Raw genomic sequence first — 21,404 nt, forward strand, 5'->3', positions numbered from 1 at the left:
TTCTCCTATGTGAGCCGCCACCCCAGCATGGAAATTGACAGAGGGATAGTGTGGTTCCACTACCGGGAAGTGAACCTGGGCCACCAAAGTGGTGAGAATGCCGAACTTTAACCACTAGGCCATCAGGAGTGGCCCTCAAGGTAAGTTCTTAAAAAAGCAATTCAAACTAGACTCGACACCTCTGAGCTATCAGCTATGAGCCAAGAAGAAGCGTTCTAGAGTCAGTGGAAGCTATTTCTTCAAGACCAGTAGAAGCTATTTCCTCAGTGCAGAAAGGCCAGCCTGGTCCTTAACAGGGAGGGATTTCCAACCAATAGGAAGAACATCTGACTTGTACTAAGCCATGAGGTCCCCATCTGGAATGCTCTATGCAGAGCTGGCTACTTCAAAAAGCCAATGGTAGGTCCAGAAGAAGACAGACAGTTGACATAGTGAAGGGGAGAGGACCCTTCCATAAGACAATAATATTTAAAAATCAAGTGTGGCCCTGAAAAGGGGAAGCCTGAATGTGAATGCTGGGAATATTCATGAACTCTTAATGGCACAGAAAGGATGACAATCACTTACTCATCATGTACTGGACTTTCCAACTCTGGGTCATCCCTGTCAACTTGGACTAGGTAGTTTAGGGACAAAGATAATGCAATACTATTCCACAGAGAGGGACAGATTTAGGGAAATGGGCACCCTCCAAGCAGTAGAGACCTCACACCCTTCCTTGAGTTCAGCTACAACCTTGCTAAGGGGCCTCTGGGTTGATGGCTCCCAAATCTCTCATGAGCCTCAAACCCTAATTTGGAACCAAATGTTTCTGCATATATATCAGGTACTTCAAATGCAGCACACCCCAAGGGAATTCACTAAGTTTTCCCCAAATCTGCCTCTAAAGCCCAATCAGCCACCATGACGGCCTACAACCTAGCTGGAAACCCGGGAGCGATCCCCAACCCCTTCCCTCCCCAACCCCATGGATGCACTATCACTGTCATCTTCCCTGTCTGGATGTCTCCTCTTTCCAGTCCCACTGATGCCAGATCCCTTAACCCCACTCCTGATTTTCCTGCCTCACCTTGCTCCCTCCAGCCTGCCCTTGGCACTGCTGCCCGGGGGCTCCTCTTAAAACACAAAGCAGTTGTGTCCCTCTCTCTGATTCAAACATGCTGACTGGCTGCCCATTATCTGCAAGGTGAACTGACCCACGCTTCCAGCCTCACTCTCCCCACACCCACCTCATGCCTTAAACTCCATGTAACTTCTGGCAGCATCAGCCCCAAACCTCATACCTCCAGCTGACCCTGGCTCACACCACTTCTTCGTGCCTCTCCAGACTCTGCGCAAACACCTCCTCCTCTGTGAAGCCTTTCTTGACCAAGCCCCATCACTTCCCCGCCACACCCATTTCTTTTTCTGCCCCATCTTTGCTCACTACTGAGCTCACTGAGATGTGTCTTCCCAGGTTCTAACAGTGCCTGGCACCTGGTAAAAGCCACGTGTTTGTGGAATGAATAAATAAATGAATCAAAATTAAAACTATTTACACAGCACACTTCATAAAGATTGTGTATGCTCAAGGAGATGAACTTATAACACTTTGATGAAGGAGTCTCAGGACTGCCTGCAATTGGGACAGCAACATGGTGTGTGGTAGATTCTAGAATACTGAGTTCAATTTCCAAGTCTACTAACTCACAGCTTTAAGACCTTGGCCAAGAGACCTAATGCCTCTGAGTCTCAGTTTATCCATCTATAAAGATGAGGGGACGACAGCATCAGCTGCAAAGGCTGGGGTGAGAACGCCACGAGACAGTGTATACTGAGTGTCCTCTGGAGGGCACAGTGGGCTGGCAGCAGATGGCAGTGCCCCCTCCATCAATCAACAGAACTGAACATAGACTCTGCGAAAGGTGCTGGACGTGGGACTGGGGAAAATGGCAGAGGCAGAGCACAGCGCTTGCCTCAAAGGATGGACAATCAACTTGAAGAAGCAAAATATCCTCTTTGAAAGGCTGAGAAACCATACAGCAAGTCAACAAGATCAGATGAGTCTTGAGGCCACAGCCAGGTTGGTGTGGGATGTAGAATGCTTTGAGCGGAAAGAGCTCTCTTGGGGGTGAGGGTGATGAGAGAGGAAGAGGATGGTCTCAGAGAGGCCACCTGCCTGGGTGGAAGCCACAGAGCACCCTGGAGCCTAGGTGAGGGCAGGGTTCAGAGATTGGCTTTGTTGCTTTTAGGCTCCTTCTGCCACTCTCTGCTGCCCCCTGTTGGTGTGGAGAGGGAAGAGAAGGCTGAGATGGAGAGCGGGAAGGGGTAGCTGGTGAGGAAAAGGAAGAGAAAGGCAGCAATGGGGCAGGTCGTAGAGGTGGGCATGAGAGGGGGGCTGCTCCACCAGATGCCAGGCCCGTTGCCAACTGCAGGCCCTGCCTATCAGGGTCACCTTGAGCCCTCTCCTCCTTTTTTCCCTGCAGCGCCTGCCTTACCCCACCCTGTCCCCCATTTTCTCTTTGCAGGTCAGAGGCTCATCCTCCCTCCCCCAGGACCTGGTGTGCACTACTGGTGTGACCAAGGTGGGGTGCACTTAGCATTCTTGGGCGTCCTCTGCTCACCAGTTGTCCTGCCTGAGGGCATTTCCCAAGTAAGGCCTGAAACCATTTTAGCCTGAATAATGCCACCATTAATATTCATGAGGTTCGTGGAGAAGCAAAAAAAAAAAAAAAAAAAAAAAAGACCCAGGGGGCATAACACAGGGAGGGGCGAAGAGGTGAAGGGAGCAAGAGTTAACACAGCTTTATCCTGCAGCAGAGAGGCAGTGGATGTCCCTTGGGGGGAAAATTGCAAATAACTTTTCCCCTTCGTGTCAGCCCAGTGTTTTCAACTTACAAATTATGACTAGGCTTTAGGACTTAGCTCCGTTGGCATCTGGGTCGGATAATTCTTTGGGGAGGGCATCGCAGGATGTTTAGCAGCATTCCTGGCCTCTACCCACTAAATCCCAGCAGAAATGCCTGCCTAGTTGGGACAAACTCACCCTTTCTGAGAAGCCCTGCCTTAGAGCATCATTGGGTGCCCAAAGGCCCGCACCATGCTTGCCCTCCTGTCTCGCCCTTTCCTTAGCAACACAAGGATGCCCTGGGTCCACCTGCCCGTCCACTAGACAGTCACAGAAACAGAGGCTTCCTTCAGAGGCCGGAAATTGCTTTCCAAGTCCTGATTTGGGGGGTCCCTCTCTTGCTCTGCTGAGTAAGTGCAACGCCAGGGGACTTCACAACCCCCAGGGGGCTCTGCGCCCAGAGCCCTGATTTCCCAGGTTCCAAGTGACTAGAGACTCAGAGAGAACAGCTCTGGGGCGGAGGTGTAAACCCTGGAGACTTTGCCCTCCATTTTCTCTCTCCTGAGCTGGTACTCAGTAAGAAAAAGCCACCGCGGCTACTCATGTGAACATGAATCTGCCGCCACCGTCCTTCAAGCGCAGACAGCGAGTCCTGGAGCTAAATCAGAAAGCCTCTGCCCAAGTAAACAATTAAGTTAATTGTGGGTCTGACAAAATTCTTTTGTCCTTGAGGAATTAAGTACCCAACTGGGGTTAGGATTCCAGGCTGAGCCTCGATCTGGAAAAACCAGAATGCAAGAAGCTGAAGAAACAGGACCCATGTCTCTTTATATTTTAAGTGAGGAAACTGAGTCCTGGAGAATTGACATGCCAGCCAGTAGGGAAGCCAGGAGCAGATACATCATGATGCCTCATTCTCACAAAGCTCCCCTCCATCCAGAGGAGCATCAGAAACATGCCACCGGGAGGGTAGCCGGGAGGGTGTCCTCAGAGTGTGTGTCACTAAGTGTGTCTGACCTCAAGAGATGGCTTATTTCATGGAAACCCTTCACTGGGGGCTGTTCATAAAGTCATGCAAGAGGCACCGGAACAGAGTCCCCTAGAGGGGCACCTATGCCTGGCTCTGTGACATTGTTTTCAGTGAAAATTAGTATTAGCTGTTTTCGGCTTTAACCTTAAACTCCAGCTGGCTTTATCTTCTCTCACTTATTATAATTGTAACGATGTGCACGGTGTAAAGGTCACACCTGTGTTTATATGCCTTATGCCATCAAAATACCGTGAAGAGAACGCTGTGGTCTCTACGAGAAGATCAAAAGAGAAGAGGAGAGGCAGGCTTTACTCCTCATGTAGGGCCGTTCAGTCCTTCTCGAACATTCAGACAGGCCCATGTCCACTGTGGCTACCAGCAGTTTACTTCCAGGTCAAGCACGCACTGTTGATTGACAGAGAAACAAATAGGCACCTGTCCGGTTTCAGGGTGACTGGGGAGTTTCCAGTCTGGATATGAGAAAGCTTTTACACTGTACCCAAACATTCTTTTTCTTTTTTTTTTAAAGCCAAAATTAGAAAGAAAACAAACATATACTGGGCTCAATGTAGCAGGAAAAAGAAACTCAAAAGTCAAGACGTTTCATAAGAAAAGCTCCGACTGGGTCTAGATTCACCTGGCCTAGAATCTAGGGTTCCTTAGATGGAGGAGGGAACAGGCTGTGTACCCCAGGGGCCTGGGAGGCTGGCTGTCCTCAGAGGTCCCTCCTGTTTCCCACGCTGGAGGAGTGGATTGCAAGGACGTTAGGGGAGTGAGGAAGTCAGAGAGAGAGCTGCTGGAGGAGAATTTTTCTCGTCTAACCTAGCGGTGCCTTGAGGTGCAATTAATGAATAACTGCCAGGAGCAACTCCGCAGTGAAGGCATTTCACCCACCGCCTCCCTCTGCCAACGCAGAAATAACCTGATACTGTTTACCTGGCCGCCAAGTGACCCGACAGGAGCAGGGACTTCACTAATTAGCATAGTCCCCCATAGCCCAGCCCTGGGCCTGGCTGTCACACAGTCTCCTACATTCCAGGCATCCGTCTGCGCTGGGCCCTCCAAGCCCCCCAGGCAGCCTGCCAGGCAGACCCAAGAGCAGCAAGCTCTGCCTTCTCCAGGCCCCCTTCGACGTGCTGGCCCTGAGCTGGCCCTGTCCACCTGCCAGCACATTGCTCACAAGCCTGTCCCAGCACCACAATGCAAGGCCTACATCCATCCTCAGTAAGGCATCTTCGGAAGCTGTGCGGGGTAAAAAAGCTTTTTGCTTGAAAACAACCTTGCACTGTACTCACTTGAAAACAGGCCGGTCAGCTTCCATGAAGCCAGGTTGTAACTGGGACTGATCATGGACATTAACACACAAAATGCCAACAGTCATTTATAGAGCGGACTGTCTGTGCACCATCATTCAGGTAGCGGTGAGTCATTATTAGTTCATGTTACATTCATCAGTGTATAAAAGATACTGGATAAGTTGATTATTTAAAATCAAGTGAATATAGATTTATGCTCAGATTATCTACTTTAAAAAGCAAGTGTCTATATTGTCTTTTCTCCCAAGCAGTGCAAATCAAGGTGCCCTCCCCCTCCCACCATGTCCAGCCCCTGCTCTAAAGAGAGCTGGGATCACGTGTAAGTAAAGCAGAGGTAGGGCTGGGCAGAGTGATTTTCACCAAAATCACAAAAACACAACTGAAAGAGAACTATTCTTAAGAAAGACTCATGTACCATAAAAGGGGAATTTCCAGAAGCCTCTGATATTAGCAATTCGCCCTTCCATTCCCTTCCTCTCTAGTTTCAAGATGAGATGATGACAAAAAGACTGACTTGTCAGAAAAAACATGAAACTCCGTATACAAACGTGTAAACTGACACAGTATAACTTGCGGGAATTTCCACACCTGTTCTTCCGACTTGCCACGAAGTGGAGGAGAGAGAGAGAGAGAGAAAGCAAGGGTACCTTTGCCCCCGCTTGCCCACATTCAGACATAATCACCAACTCTGTCTTCTCACTTTAAAATAATATCACTACTTATTGGACACAAGTTTTATTTTTCTTGTTGGGTAAAAATAGTTTTTCCAAAGTAAAAGTTCTGAAATGGGTGTTTTAGATGCAGAGAAAGCTGGGAATTTTCTCAAAACTAGTGCAAGTATGGATGTTTCTCCTTTCACTTTCCATTTTTACATATGCATTTATGGCTAACATGCACTGGCTAATTCAATAGAATGTTCCAGAGCCAGGGGAAGCACTCCATCTCAAGGGGTGAGTGGACACTTACTGGGATTTCACTTTTTACAGGCCTGGGATGTTAGGCACTGAGGGGGAGTTGTATTCAGGAAATAGAAGACAAAATCCGATTGAATAGGGAAATGAGCCAAACAGAAATGGATATAAAGATTTAAAAAAACACAAGAGACAAAAACAGAGACGCACGCACACAACCAGCTGTAGTTTCTATAAACCGGGCTGAATCTAATCACCTTGCAAAGATTTCCCATACGGTGGGGACTGCCCGCATATATGCATTTTGTAGTTTCTGCTGGCCAACTCTTATGTTCCTAAATCCCTTTAAACGGGGTCATCTACATCATGCCCACTTTTCATTTTTTCCAAACTCCAGCGACTTTATTCCTCAAAAAATTCTCAGTGAGGTATAATTTACACACAGCAAAATGAACACGTTTTCTTTGTACAGTTTGATGAATTTTGACAAAAGCATGCACCCCTGGAACCCACTCTCCTACCAAGAAATGGAGCATTTCCATCTTCCCAGAAAGATCCCTCGAAGCCACTTTGTTTTTAAATTATTTGCATCTGAATGTTTTTTCGTGGAGATTATCAAAGCCAAATGTGTGGGAAGAGAGGCTAGTCATCAATCATCTACGACAAACCCAGGTAGTGAAGGGTCTAAAGATGTGCAGGAGCCTGCACAGACATGTCTGCAGGGATGGGCGCTCATTAAATGCCAAGGGGCTTTTCCGGGACGGGCACATGGGTCCCTCTCAGCAGCCCTGCTGGCACTTGACCATGTAACTGAGATTGCACGGGTTTCTTTTCTGGTCTTGTTCTTTGGCATCAGAGTTTACATGTTTAGAAAGAGGGAAGTTGAGGCTGGATAGTCAAATCTACCATATTCTCAAAGGAGCAAACGCTCTCTGATGAGGAGGGCTCAAGCATGGCTCAGAGCACTCCTTTCCAAAATTTGGTTGCAACATCGAAAGAGGAGCTCACGTGACCAGGCAAATTAGAAATTTTCTTAACATTTCCTGTTTCCCAAATTTCAGAGGAGCCCTTCAGGGAATGTCTGGCCCAGAGCTGCACATTCAGGGCGAGGCAGATGGTCTCCACTTTGGCATGATGTTGCCTTATGGGCCTGTCAAAGCGGGGAGGGGTAGGGTGGCAGTACGCCGGCTCCAGTGAACCAAAATGCTGGCAGAGGGACCAGGAGTGGGAGACCAGATGCAGCAGGAGCCAGGCACCTCTAGACTTCTGGGCGTTAGTTTCTCGTGAAAGCTTGGGCTACTTCATGGACATTTGAATTGTGTGTCTTCAAAGCAAAAACAGAATGACAAAACGTCCCAAAATATTATGCAGGAAGCAGTTTTTAAAAAAGTCTATTTTCCAAAATGGTACCCCGAGGTAATCCTTTCTTAAATCTCCCAGCAATCAAAACAATGTGGTTGCAAAAGTTTACAACTTTAAAACCTTTCAAAGGTCACCTCCCTGCCTCACACCCTCTCGCATAACGGATATTTTGAGTCACATGTATTGTTCTTGTTCATTTGCATTTGGTGAAATCCCTCCTTCGGACCAATTTAGTAAGCAGTGCCTTGGGCTCCCTTGGTGATTGCTCTCCTGTCTTCTCTCTCTATTTTTTCTGTCAAAAAAATTTAGACTTACAATGGATAAAAAGAAGGTGCAGGTTTTGCCATTTATACTTTCTTTTGGCTCAGATGGTTTTTCCATCTTGCTTAGGATGGAATTCCTTCTCCTTCACAATGAACTAAGCCCTCCACGGCTCAGCTGAAGTTCACATACTCCATGACGCTCTTAGACTTCTCTCTCTCTGGCCCTTCCCTACCTGACCTTTTGTTGAACTGACATACTTCTCCACAGTTCAGGCTCAGATGGTTTGGTCTCCACCACTAGACTGTGTTACGGAAGGCCTTAATCAAGAGTTCTAGTGCCAATTAGAAAATGAGACATTCAGAGAAAAATTGGCTAAATCGACAATGTACCCCAAGGACCCACTTTCCCCAGTGCAGGGGTTTCCACTGAGGGAGATTCCCACCTCCAAATAAAATGCACAACAAAGAGCTGTCAGGCCAGGGACCCCTTCTTCCCACCAGATGCACTGTGCACGCCAGCTGTCATGGGAGGCCGGAGTGCTTTATGAGGCTGCCTGCTTACTCCCCCGGCTCCAAGTGTAAGCCAACGGTGCTGGCTTTCAGAAACATATTTCTTTCTCTATGACTAACCTAAAAATGACTCATGCTCAGCTTCACCAGCCGGTACATGTGACCCACAGTGTTGGTTGAGTGTATCTATATATGTGTAAACCAAAGCAGTTCTTAGAACACAGATTTCCCCCCTCCCACGTGCTGTTTATTTCCCTTCACTTCACAGGGACCGAGCGATGATACAGATGAGCTGCTGGGGACTGCCTACTCCTTACTCCAACCTGGAACGGGTCCACTAGAGGAAACAGAGCCCATCATCCCGCAGGAGAAAATATAAGAGACCCGAGGAGGAAGGAGACAGGCGAACGACCTAATAAACTTATTTTGGATTAGTAGATTATCAAGAAGCTCTGAGAAAAACCCATAAAAATCTAATGTGATGAGGATCCGTATAAACAAAAACTACTCTAAGTTCTGTCTCTTTCTGTCCCAGTAGAAATTTAGACCTAAAGAAGTAAAGATCTCACACACACACACACACACAAAATAACACACCATTTCTTCATTTCTAAAACAGAAAAACATTCCTGAGATCTGCTCTGGTTTGACTAGATAACTCACATATATTAAAATGTTTTTATTTCTCTAACTTGTCTTTATTCCTCCATCACTGGAGAAGGGTACAAGGCCCAGTTCGGGGACACTGCTGCTGCAGGAAGGACGTCGGGTGACACAGCTGCCAAGCACTCTAGACAGTGTTTCCTACCTTCTTCTCACTTCCTTTTTTCTATTAAACCAAATCTAAAAACTCATTTGCCTGCTTTGTGAAGACCTCCATAATCTGGCCTCTCTCACTTGATTTTCTAGCACAGTCTGTGTTAACTGTGCAGTTCTCCTTGGCTACGGCCGACGTGGTGTCTTAACGGCCCCTCCAATGAGCTCAACCATTCCCACCCCAGAGCTTCCCCCACTCCCTCCGAACGCCCTCCTCCGGTGTCACCACTCTCCACCGCTTCAACCTCATGGTGTCTTCTCACCTTCATCACCCAAATCTCACCCAGTCCTCAAACTCAGCTCATCCGACCTGAACGCCTTCCGTGAAGCCTTACCTGACCATTCAGACTGTCTTATCATCTATGTCTCCTCAACTTCTCTGATCCTCCATGACATCTGCTCTCCAGTTTTACTTTGCTACGTGATAGATGAAAGTCATATTTCTCCAGTTCGAAGGCAAGTTCTTTGAGGAGGGGAATCACATATTTTGCTCCCATAGAGCACCACAGTACCAAGCCCACAGCATTGGGCATATCGAGCTTCCAAATTAAAAGAAATAAGATTTCATTTTTGCCAAAAAAGGGTCATATGCAAGGTCATATCTAACTTTTAGCCCTCTGTTAAATTTGACTGCATGTCCCCTGAAACATAAACTTTGCTATTTGTCCTAGTTGGAGGCTATGTGGAGAGGGATAAATGCATTGGATATTCAACAAAATGGCAAGCCCAAGCAATAACAGGCATTCACACAGCACTATGTACAAGCATTGACCTAAGCATAGCCAATGTCCATTCATCTGAACTTCATACTGACCCAAAGAAGTAGGTACTGCAAAATCCCCACTTCACACGTGAGGAGACTGAGGCAGAGTAGGTAACTTGCCCAGAGCCACATAGCTAGAAAGTGGCTGAGCTGGATTCAAACTCAGGCCATGTGGCTCCAGTCTGTGCTCTTGGGCGCCCTATGCTATCTTCCTGTCAACAGGTGTGTGTTTTCAGGAGCCTGTGTTCTACACAGATACCTTGTTGCAGATATCATCACTCAAGTCCGATGTAAAGAGAACTGATGATGAGATGTCATTTTCCAGGGAAACTTCAAAAAGAAGTACAACTGTATGGGAGCTAAATAAATAGCATCTTCTTTGAAGTGTAGGGAGTAAAATCTACCAGTATGTCCTGGAGACCCTGCCAAATGGCACTGCCCATGCTCTGCAGAACTATCAGGTTTGAACCTCTGGGCAACCTTGAGGTAGGATCCCTTCCAACCAATGTTACTGTACACCCAATAGAATCTTCCCCAATCCTTAATTTCTCAACATAAAGAAACTCAGGACAACTGAAATCATAGCTGCAGTTAGATTTGTTTACTATATTTTAAATATGATCTTGCAGGCCCACACATGGCATGTCTGAGAACTCCAGATTATGTTCAAGAAGAAAAACCTCATCCTGGTGGTCAAATCATGGCAGGAAATGATGCCACCAGCAATTATTCATGTATTAGCAGTTGCTTAAGTACCATAAGGCTTTTAGGGGAAAAGACTGGGAGGCAGTGGTTAGAAATGAAGCCCCATTATTAATGTAGTCAAGCTATTCAGCTGGATTCAATAAAATAAAAAGCCCTGCCCAGACCAGTGTCTGTAGTAGAAGATGCTAAGAGCTGTTTTTTAAAAATCTGGTTTTATTGAATCCAGGCTTTATACACAGCATTCCTTCTTCCCAAATGGCTGAAAAATCATCCCATGCATTTTAAGCCATTTGAGAGGAAATGGACTTAAGCTGTGTCAAGAAAGCACAGTTAGATTTAAGGAAAGAACTTCATAATGTTCAAGGTAACTGAAACCTTGGTAGCCCTTTGGAGATATTGTCAAGACAGGCTGCGAAATCCTCTTTTATCAATTTAGTTCAGGTTAACAACCATTCCTGGGAGCCCACTATGTGCCAGGCCCCATGCAGGCCCTGTGAGGCCCTGAGCATACCAAGATGAACAAACGCAACCCCTGCTCATGAGGAATTTACAACCCAGCGGAGGAAACAGGAGTTTGGCGCTGTAGTAGCACTGGGAGAAGTGTTCTGGTTTGGATGGACATCATTTGGTATAACTCTGTCCCTCTCCCGGGGCTTGCCGCTATCACTTGTCATGTCTCTGGCTCTGTCTTCATTGTTTTGGGACTGTTTTGTCCCCATCTCCCAGGCCCCAAGCCTCAGACTTCTCTGGCCTGGGTGGCCTGCATCTTCTGTGTTTATCCCTCCAACCACATCCTTGGTCAACTGCTGTTCCTGCCTCCACTACCCTGCTCAGTGGTCCAGTCCATGTGGGTCAGTAAAGCTGGGAGACCTTTCTGATCCCAAACCTCTCTGGCTCGAGTTGGCTGCACAACCTGAAAAGAAGTCACGGGAGGAACTTATTCCTCAGGTGAAGGCATCAGGCCTTGGTGTTTCACATTTACCTGTTCAACAAACATTTACCGAATGCCAGAGCCCACGTACAGTGAAGGAGAAAAGAAAGATTAGGGAAGACTCTGTCCTCAAGGACCCAGAGAAGGAATAAAAAAGACCTCAGCCGAAGGGAAAGTGCAAATAACAAAGAAACTATATGACAATGTTGAAAACACAGATGACTCTGAGGGAGGGTCTAATTGAACCAGACAGTTGTCATTGAAAACCAATGCCCCAAATAGGCAGAGTCCTTGTGCCAGATCACCTTAAAAGCTGTGCTGTCTACCTTAGAGCAAGTCCATGGCCTTTTTGTTAAACCATGGGCCTTAACCCAGTATTGGTTATGGTCAGCCTTGCAGGACCACAAGACACAAAGCCTGGCCTCTTGGGATGAGGAGGTGCTCCTGGCCACCCTCTGCAGCAGGGGACTGCAGGTGTGGCAGGCACTCAGTGCTTTATAGATTGACCAGTACAATGCTCCAGAGAGAGGGAGTTAACTAGGAAAAGAGGGATGCCAGGAGGTGCTAAAGAGGAGAGAGACAGCTCCAATGGAAGGAGGAGGATATTCTGTGGAGGAAGAGAAACTTGGCCAAACCTTGGATTCAGCCTTGAAAGATGAGAGGATGTGGATTTGGGAGGGGAATAACTCCAGACAGATTAGCTGCCAGGAGCCCTGGAGAGGCAGGGATAGGCAAGCACATCCTGATTGGCTCAGGGACACGATCCTGGGCATACAGGGTCACTGTGGAGTGGTGTCCCTAGCATCACACCCTGTCACTTCCCATTCTCCTAAATCCCCTCAAAGTTGTGACACGTCTCCAGCCCCAATCCCTTCCAGTTCTCTTCACAGTCACTCCTTCCAGGCTACAATGATATTGACAACGCCCTTCACCACGTCACAGGACTTCCCGACAAATCTGAATCGCAGGCTGATCTTTGCTCCATTTCCCCTAATTTCTCATGATGGCATTTGGAGTTAGTCCTTTCACTCCCACACCTTCTGTCAGCCAATGGCAGAAAGAGAGCCAGAGGAAACAGAACATACTCACCGATGGAAAACGCAAAGAGAAAGCACGGGCTGAGCACATTGCATAAGGTCCACTACCCATCATTGGCCAAGAGGATCCCCCACAGCTTGTCATACCAGCTTTCACTGGCAGAGACCACACAACACTGCTCAGATCATGGAAAATGCATATATACAAACAAGGAACTCTAATGAAATATATTTTTGGGGAAATTATTTCAGAGACACATAGTATTATAATGAATTGGTGTTTGTAAAATGGGGGTATTAACAAACTCTTCCAACACTGGGCAAATTGTACAATCATGTTGACTTTGAGAGTGATAGCTAACTGAGGAGAAATGGGACATCAGATAGGTTAAGCTTAGGCAGGAAAACGTTAAAGATTACAGCATTAAGAATGATGCATTCCTTAAAGGGGGCGTTATTATCTCATATGAGTGTATTTGTCCTATTGGTTGACCTACTACCTCCCTCTCTTCTTTCCTTCTTTCCACAGAACTAGGCACTGGGCTAGATGCTGAGACTACACAGAAGAATAAGATACGATCCCTGCCTTGTGGAGCTCACACTGCAGACAAGGAGACCAACAGCTAACAAATTCTACTGTTGCAACATGATAAGGTGCTATAATGGAGGTATGTGGAAAATGGTATGGGAGCACGATGGAAGGCAGCATCTGTTTTGAATGGGTTTTAGAAGACTCCACTGGCATACAATTCTACAGCAAATATTTCTCATATGTCTCATCGCTAGGGGTTTAGCTGTCTCTCACAGTCACCTATTTCTCTCTCTCTCTCTCTCTCCTTCCATCATCTATTCACCTATCTACCTCTCTCTCTCTCCATTTATCATCTATCTATCTAGAACATTTTAAATCACATTACTTTCTAAAGCAGAATCCTTTTCTTGCTGTAGGAACAGCCTAGCTACTAAAGATCATTCTGCCAAAGTGAAAGTTGACAAAGGGGTTTGGAGTTTCTTCTCTTGAGGTTATTAAAAACAGGATTGTTCTCATCTGGCTGGGATGGTTGGATGGTCCTGCCTGAAGGCAGCAGGGCCCACTAGAGGACTTTTTGAGGGCTCCTATACATCCTTATTTCCTTCGTTGCCAAGAACCTGCAAGTCCCCTTGGCCATGAGCAGCTGCTATCTTTTCAATACCGAGACTGGCTGCCCAGGCCAAAAGCTGAGGTGAGGAATGGCAGCCCTGTAGGGCACATTTCCAAATCTTGGAGGTCACCGTTGCAGTTGGCTGCAGTTCTAATAGAGACTGCCAACTCTGCACTGAGAATCACACTAGGGTTATAATCATCCATAACTGACATCAAGAGCCAAAAATCCAGGAGATGCTTGAACTCAGAATTTTGTTACATAGCTTGCATTTTCTAACGCCCTAAAACTTCTGATCTATTTCCAATTGGAAGGAAACGTAGATTGCTCTGTTCACTGGTAAATTTGGCCTCGGTAGCACAAACTTCCAAAGCTTCCCTGATCTTCTATTAAGTATAAAGTCCTCCTGGAATGTCAGGGCTTTTTAGGTGATCTGCATATCCGTGGGAAGAGGAAAGGTAATCCAATGGTGGTATCTAGAAATACTGCTGACCAACGGTTCTTACACTTTCTCTCCTGATAGCCAAACCAAAGGGACGAGCCACCCTCAACAGCTGAATGTAAACACCACCGTGTCCTACATAGGGAGCAGCCTCAGCCGTCATGAGTTTTTGTCTTGGTGCCTTAATATCTTTGATAAGAGCTGCTTATTGGCCTAACAGCATTGAACCAATAGGCCTGATTCTGCGGCTCTGGTTTACTCTCTTGGAGAAGCTCTGGCCCCTGATTCTTCAAGTCTGACAAGGGCTTCTCAGGTCTACAGGCATAGGTAGACACCAAGCAATGTCTGGTGACTGTCATTCCCTAACTGACTCCATGGAGGGCTTCTCAGGGGCTGCCAGAAGCAAACAGGCCTTGTTTTCTAAATTAAATGCAGAAAAAAGAGATGCATTTTCTTTTAGGGGTACATACCAACAGCCATCATCAAGGTAATTCTAATTCTATTTTAAATTTTATCTTTTGGGGAGAACAGAGGTGATTTGTGTATTTTCTTTTACATTTTTCAATGTTTTCTTTGCAATTATAACAACCAAACACCATCTAATCAATAGCAATATTAGGATTATAATATAGCTCTATAGGATTATCATCCTCTATGATAGGAAGAGAGGAAGGCTGATGTGGGTGGTTAAGAGCACAAACATGGGTTTAACCCTGGCTCAGCCACTTACTACGGCATGATCTTGGACAAGGTGCTAAATGTGTCTGTGCCTCAGTTTCTTCACCTGTAGAGTGAGGATAATGACAGTACCTACCTCATTAGGTTCTTAAAGGGTTGAATGAGTTACTACACGTAACATGCTTAAAGCAGTGCCTGGCACATGGTAAGTACTCTATGTTAGCTATTATTATTATTAGGAATTAATAAATCATAGAACTAATCAACACCAAGCAGACAAGACAGTATCTCGGAACCTGGGTTTTAAATAGGATACAATAATACAGCAAAGAGCGTGGAGTGGTGCCTGGTACATAGGACATGCTCCATGTTAGCAATTGAGACCTTGCGTACCTGGGCCCCACTTTTATTTTGAACTGTTGTTTATGACCCTGACTTATCCTTGCAGAGCTCTATGGTACCACACTACATTTTGCTTCCTCTCTGCCACCTTTGGCATTCAGGGAGAAAAGCCCAGACCCTAGCCCCCTCAGAAGAAATCCTCCACAAACACGGTGAGATGCAGAGCCATATTCCCATTTTGGAGTTCTTTTCCCCTGTCTCATTGTCCTTCTACAAGTTTTCCCTCACATCTTCTTTTTATACTTGAGTCTTCAAATCTTGGTGCCACCGGCACCCTTTAAAATCTTTGTTCATTCATATTTCTATTTTGCACATGAGGAAACATAGGTACAAATGGTAATGTGAAAAAGGGGCATGCGACCCATCAGGCTGGTCATGGAAGGTCACTGTGTTGCTGTTGGTGTTGGCTGGGCGGTGGTACAAAGGGAATTATACCGATCAGGTGACTTCTTCCAAAAACTTAGAATCAGACAGAAGACAACCCCTTCATTAGGTATTCTTGGTAAACAGACTTTTTTTGAGAAGATTGGAAAAGGATTAACTTACCTTTGAGTTAATGTTGATAAAATATTATAAACTGAGTTTCTGTGGGATTTTCTTGCTGTTATAACTGATGTTTTCTTCTATCTGAATTCAAAGTGAACTTTTTTTGTATAAGCCTAAAAACCATGTTTGCCTGCATATTCATAGCCATGTGTGATATGAGTCCACCATCCTGCCAATGGTTAGCGTTTACTGTATACTTTTCAAGTTCCAGTCCCTGCGTCAGCCTAATGGGTTAGAGAAAAAGAACCTTAACGTCAAAGATCTTGCCTTTTAACCTTTTAGGAAATGAAAGGATTTAAATAGCCTGCTGATACATTTCATAGTGTCCACCCTGCAATTCTCCTAGTATGGCATGAATGAGCCTGATTCACTGCTGGGGTTAGGGAGGTTAGCAGATCCTGATAAATTCAGATCAAGTGTAATGAAAATGCTTAGCAACTGGGGGCCCAGCAGGGTTCAGAAGGCTTGCAAGAGAAAAGCACTTATAATCATGAGATGGGAAGGGATGTTACTGACAACAACCAAGAGATTGATAACGTCTTTTATTCTTGTATGAGTCTAGTTAAGTGCACTCACAAAAGAGCTACACAGTGCAACAGGTGGAATGAAACTGGAAAACTTTAGGACGAAAGCTAATCAAATACATATGGTAAACATGCTTCAAGTTATAGGAGAGAAAGAGAGTAAATACAATTAATAGAATGGAGACTTCAACTCTGACCTATAGTTGGGGTAACACATACAAGGCACAGATTATTCCAGTTGACCCCCATAATGCAGAGCGCTGGGTTTATTCATGTTCAATGCAGTCAGAAACCCAGTGAATGAATGCAATCCCAACGAACAACTTCTGTAGGTGGATGGAGCATCTCATCGGGCAACTACTTTATTCATTCTTTCATTCATTTACTCACTCAGTGAATATTCACTCATTCATAAGTATCATTTCATACTCATCTGTTTATTGAATAGGAACAACACAGCCATTAAAGCTGCCAGGACCGCTTGGCCCTGAAGAACTGGTGAGATGGATTCTTCTTTTTAATCAAAATATATTTATTTTTCCACCTTGGATCTTCAGGGAGTCAAGGATCACGTCCTTTAGAGGAGGTATCATAATGGGAAGTGAAGAGTTTGAAACCATCAATGCTACTGAAAATTTAAAAAGCCTCCCATGAGGTCATGAAGGCAGAGAAGTCTATTTTTATGGTGGAGGCACGGGGCTCAACTCAGCATTCATTCATCTTCTAGCCATCTTTTTCTTCATTTGCACCATTATCTGCACTTCCACTGGTTCTGCATAGGATGTCTATAAATAGCGATCGAAAACTGAGGGGAAAAAAGGCAGCATATTGTCTAGCTTGAAATCATCTTTCAAAATAACAAAAAGTTTAATTCCAATATAAAAGCGGAGATCAATTGTTCTCTTTATTTTATTTCAGAAAGAAATCGGCATGTTTAAGATGAAGAAAAATTTCATTTCAGCGTCTATCTTATGGGCTCACTGCTAAAATACACAAATGCCAAAAACACCAACTCTACCTGAACGTTGTGGGTGTTATTTGTTTAAACATGTTTGTTTTCTTAGTTAAGCTAAAAATATTTTCCCCTGGTGTTTCTGAAGGGATATTTAGACTAAAATAAAAATAAAAATAAATGACATGTTTAAAAAGTTATATTCATCAGACCTGGAACAGAGTACAGACAACGGATGGAGGAAGTGAATTTTAGGACCAGTGTGGTAGTTTTCCTATTTGGGTTGCTCTAAATAGACGTGGAAAAACAAATTGAGAGAAGAAAGTACATCTCCACCCTGTACAAGTGAGGAATGAAAAACTATTCCTCATACTGAGTTAAGCTTAGAAATAAATTAATATATGTCCATATAGTAATTTACCCTGTTATTAAATATCAAACTCTGTTACTAGGAACTATAATAATTGTAGAAAACCTCTTTTTTACACCAGGTTTTTAATCATTTGGTATACTCTTGACTTAATTGAGCTTAGAAATCTTAAGGGGTGGTGATCATAAATATTTACTGTAGAATATTAGCTATAATTAAATTTGACTTGCCGTTTCCTTTTAAGTGAGAAACACACAAGAATTTTAGCATGGAAAGAGACATCAGACCCATGGTTTCCTCCCTTGGATAACAGAACTCTTTATTAGAATGCTTATAGCTTCGGCAAATCCATAGATTCCCCGAAAATATCAGGCTGTTTCCTGTGTTTGTGAATTTTTCCGGGGAGAAGGCACAGAGCTTTAATTTAATTCTCAAAGGAGATTTATGTATATATAATATACATTATATATACACAAGTATTTATTATCGGATATACATATATCCAGGTATACACAGACACATATATATATACACACTCATTAGTCTTTATAAAAACCTTATGAAATAAGTACTATTTTGTTTCTCATTTTACAGATGATAAATTGAGACCTAGAAAAGGTAAATGATTTATCCTGAGTCATATGTCAGTTTGTAGCATAGTCCATTCCAGAACCCAGATTACCTGTTTTCTAGGTTAGCAGTTGTTTTGCTGAATGCCAAGGAACCCAAACAAGACTATGAACCTGGAACATTACTCACTGAGAAACAGAACTGGAACCTGGATTTCCAGCAGGTGCAGCAGCATGCACGGAGGTCTGCACTGGCTTTGTATTTCTGCCTCTCTACTCTTCCTTCCCTGATACATGCGGATGGGTGTCCTGTCGATTACATCCTTGTCTGAAGTTAAACACCAAGTCATATTTTTCTTCTCTGAAAACCAACTGAAGAACGGAAAGTCCATTTTCCATTATAATCACATCTCTCTGTCATCTCCACCAAAATGCTGAATTTTGTAGAATTCCATTAAGAAGCACACAGCAAACTCCCTTTGAAAAATGTTTAGTGTCTGCCATTTCATCTAAGCTGCCACACTGAACCACCAATCACAGCCAAGGGGTATCCTGACATTCTATAGAAGTCTACTGTATTTTGTCAACAGTCACCTTCCTCAAATATAATCTTCATTCAAAAAAGGCCAACAGGAGTGGTCCTGCAGTCACTTTCCAAGACTCAGACATGGCTCATCCCCTGGCAGCTCAGGGAGCCAATGAGTTGGCACTCATGAAAAAATACTGGATAAGAATGTTCGGATCTAAACGTTGCAGTACTTCTCTTTTGTTGAGCCTAAAAGGATATAGGCCAATCTGAAGATTATTAATTTGTCAGCTGATGAAATAAAGGTAGATAGGGAATACATATTTTAAGTTACACTTGCAAGTGGCAACTACCCACATGCCATAGTCAACCTAGCTAACGGTGTGCTGTACTATCTACAAGCTCTTTCACATAAATTATTTCCAGGAGTCATATTCAAAATATTTAACAACCAGCATGGTGTGCACCCATGCCAATGAGAATGAACTTCAGCCGGCTGTAAACAACTGACACAGCTGTACTGGGGCATCCCAGGTGAATTCCAGCCCTGGTTAGTTCATTTGAGGTCCCTATTGGTGCTAAACCTGTTTCACTAACAGGTTTAAGAAGAAACTCAAGGTGAGGAAACCGGAGCTCAGAGAAGTTAAGAGGTGGCCTGGACCAGACAGCCATTCAATGATAGAGATGGGATTCAAATTCAGATTTTCTGACCCCGTTCTATCCTCTTCCCACTACACAGGTGACCAAAAGTGTTCTCAGGGAGACTAGGCTGCCTGGAGCCCCATGCCATATGGGATAGCGAAGTTATTGGGACCATTCAGGAGATCATCTATTTAGACACATGTTTAGAGACTGCAGGACAGGTGACCTCTGCTCTCAAGCTTTCTGTGGAGCTTGCACCTCTCAGAACAGGGTGATGGGGGCTGGAGCAGTAGCACCAGCTTCACTGGAATCCACTGGAGGCACTCACACCAGAGAGCTGACTTGGGATGATGGAAAGGTAAAAATTTCACATCCACATGAAAATTGTGGATGGCATTTTCAAGCAAAGGTAAATCTAAGAACTGATCTCAGCTACAACTACTGCCGTTGTCATTTAGTTGCGTACGCTCCCAGACGAGCCATTCAGTTTGCTCCAGTCAGCGTTCTGCACGGTCCACTGACAGGATATTACTTTATTAGGACAGGGAGCAGTGGCAGGAATGGAAATGAGTGTTTTGAGAACCCTTGTGATGAAATTACCTGCAGACTAATCAGTATTTTCCATAATGATGAGATTCAGCCTGAGAAACTGGTCTGTCTCTCGTCCTCTCTCCACATCTTTCTAACACTGGAGACCCAGTGGGCATGAGGGAGGCCTCGGAGGCTGATGTGGGTGGTCAGGCACGTGGGGACCAGGATTCTAAAACCTTCCTGCTGTTGGTTCACGGTAAGATGCTTGTCTGTCTAGCACAGTGTCCAGTGCATAGTAAGTGCTTGCTCAGAAAATGTTTGTTGATTGAATGAACAAGTAAATGAAATAATGAATGAATGAGTTAGTGGATAAAATTGCGAGTGAATGAGTGAGTGAGCGGCAGGTGTGTGGGTAAGTGGCTAAGGGCAAGGAATACTCAGTCTTAGTCGATTCCTGGGACCCCTCAAGTAGAATGTACCAAACATGCCTTTCCTAAGGGCAGGTGAAGGGTAAACTATTCAGCCATATCTTTTCGGGTATCTCATCTAATTCGCCTTTATCACCATGCCTCTCCACAAAATGAGGAATAGCACAAAGAACACCTTAAAAAACCCTAACCCGGGGCCTCTGAGTCCAGGAAAGGTCCCCTCCATGACAACATGCCAGAAGTTCTCTGAATACCCACCCTGAGCCTCCCGTGTTACGCTGCCCGCTCAGCCTGGAAAGGCTTCTTCTCCCTCTCTGCGTTTCTAAACGGCGCACCTTTGGAGGCCCTGGACGAGTTCCCCATCGCCCAGGAGGCCCTCCTCACTGCCCATCTCACCGTCCACCTCCCCTGGCTGCAGACGGCCTTGGACTGGAGTGTTTGCTCGGGTTTTAAACTGGATCGCGACTTCTCCACGTTGGGGAACCCGGCACCAGGCCCAACCGCTTGATATTGGTTGATGAATAACAAAAACATTATGGCAAGTCAGACTTTTCCATTCCGGTATTTTGGCTTTTAAGTTTTTAGTGACCCTCAGGAAAGGGAGCCCCGAACTCTGGGCTAAGAGGTGCTGGTGGGCTCTCGGAGGGGCTGGAGGAGCAGGGCGCCAGGATGTGGAGGAGAAGTTGGGCTTCCAAAACTGCGTGCAGACTGACAATTCACAAGGCAGGGCTGGGACGCACTTCCTGCAACACACCCTCCTCACCTCTAGGAGGAGACACCGTGGAGAATGAACCTCCTCCAAAGATCAGCACCACCAAGCCCGCCTGCAGGCTGGTAGGATGTGCACACCTCTCAATATTTGGCCATCAGTCACTTCCCTAAGCTCACAGGCCCGATGCCCTGTAGAGGCTTCTGAGGTCTTAGTTTTGAGTTGTGTCCCCCAGGTGAGGGGCCTCAGGATAAATCAACAGGAGAGCAGGGGCCGCAAAGGCACTTGGTTGTGGGTTGTGGCGTAAACTACCAGCTAGTCACAGTTTATGCTACTTGGCCGAAAAATGGCACCGAGTAACGGGTGTTGCCAACTCTCATCCTCAGGAGATCATCTGCCACCTGGACAGGGCCAGCGGCTTGACAGGGAAGTGCTCTAAGATTCCAAGAGGCTAAGAGGCTCTTAACTGTTG

General features: G+C 45.3%; 1 protein-coding gene across 1 annotated transcript in view; it reads right to left on the reverse strand.

Moving 5' to 3' along the window:
- Positions 1-21,404, reverse strand: part of BCL2 (BCL2 apoptosis regulator) — a 173,690-nt gene that overhangs the window by 30,268 nt on the left and 122,018 nt on the right. The gene's annotated exons all lie outside the window — the stretch shown is intronic.

Source organism: Equus przewalskii, chromosome 7, assembly GCF_037783145.1.
Source record: "Equus przewalskii isolate Varuska chromosome 7, EquPr2, whole genome shotgun sequence".
Lineage (NCBI taxonomy): Eukaryota > Metazoa > Chordata > Mammalia > Perissodactyla > Equidae > Equus > Equus przewalskii.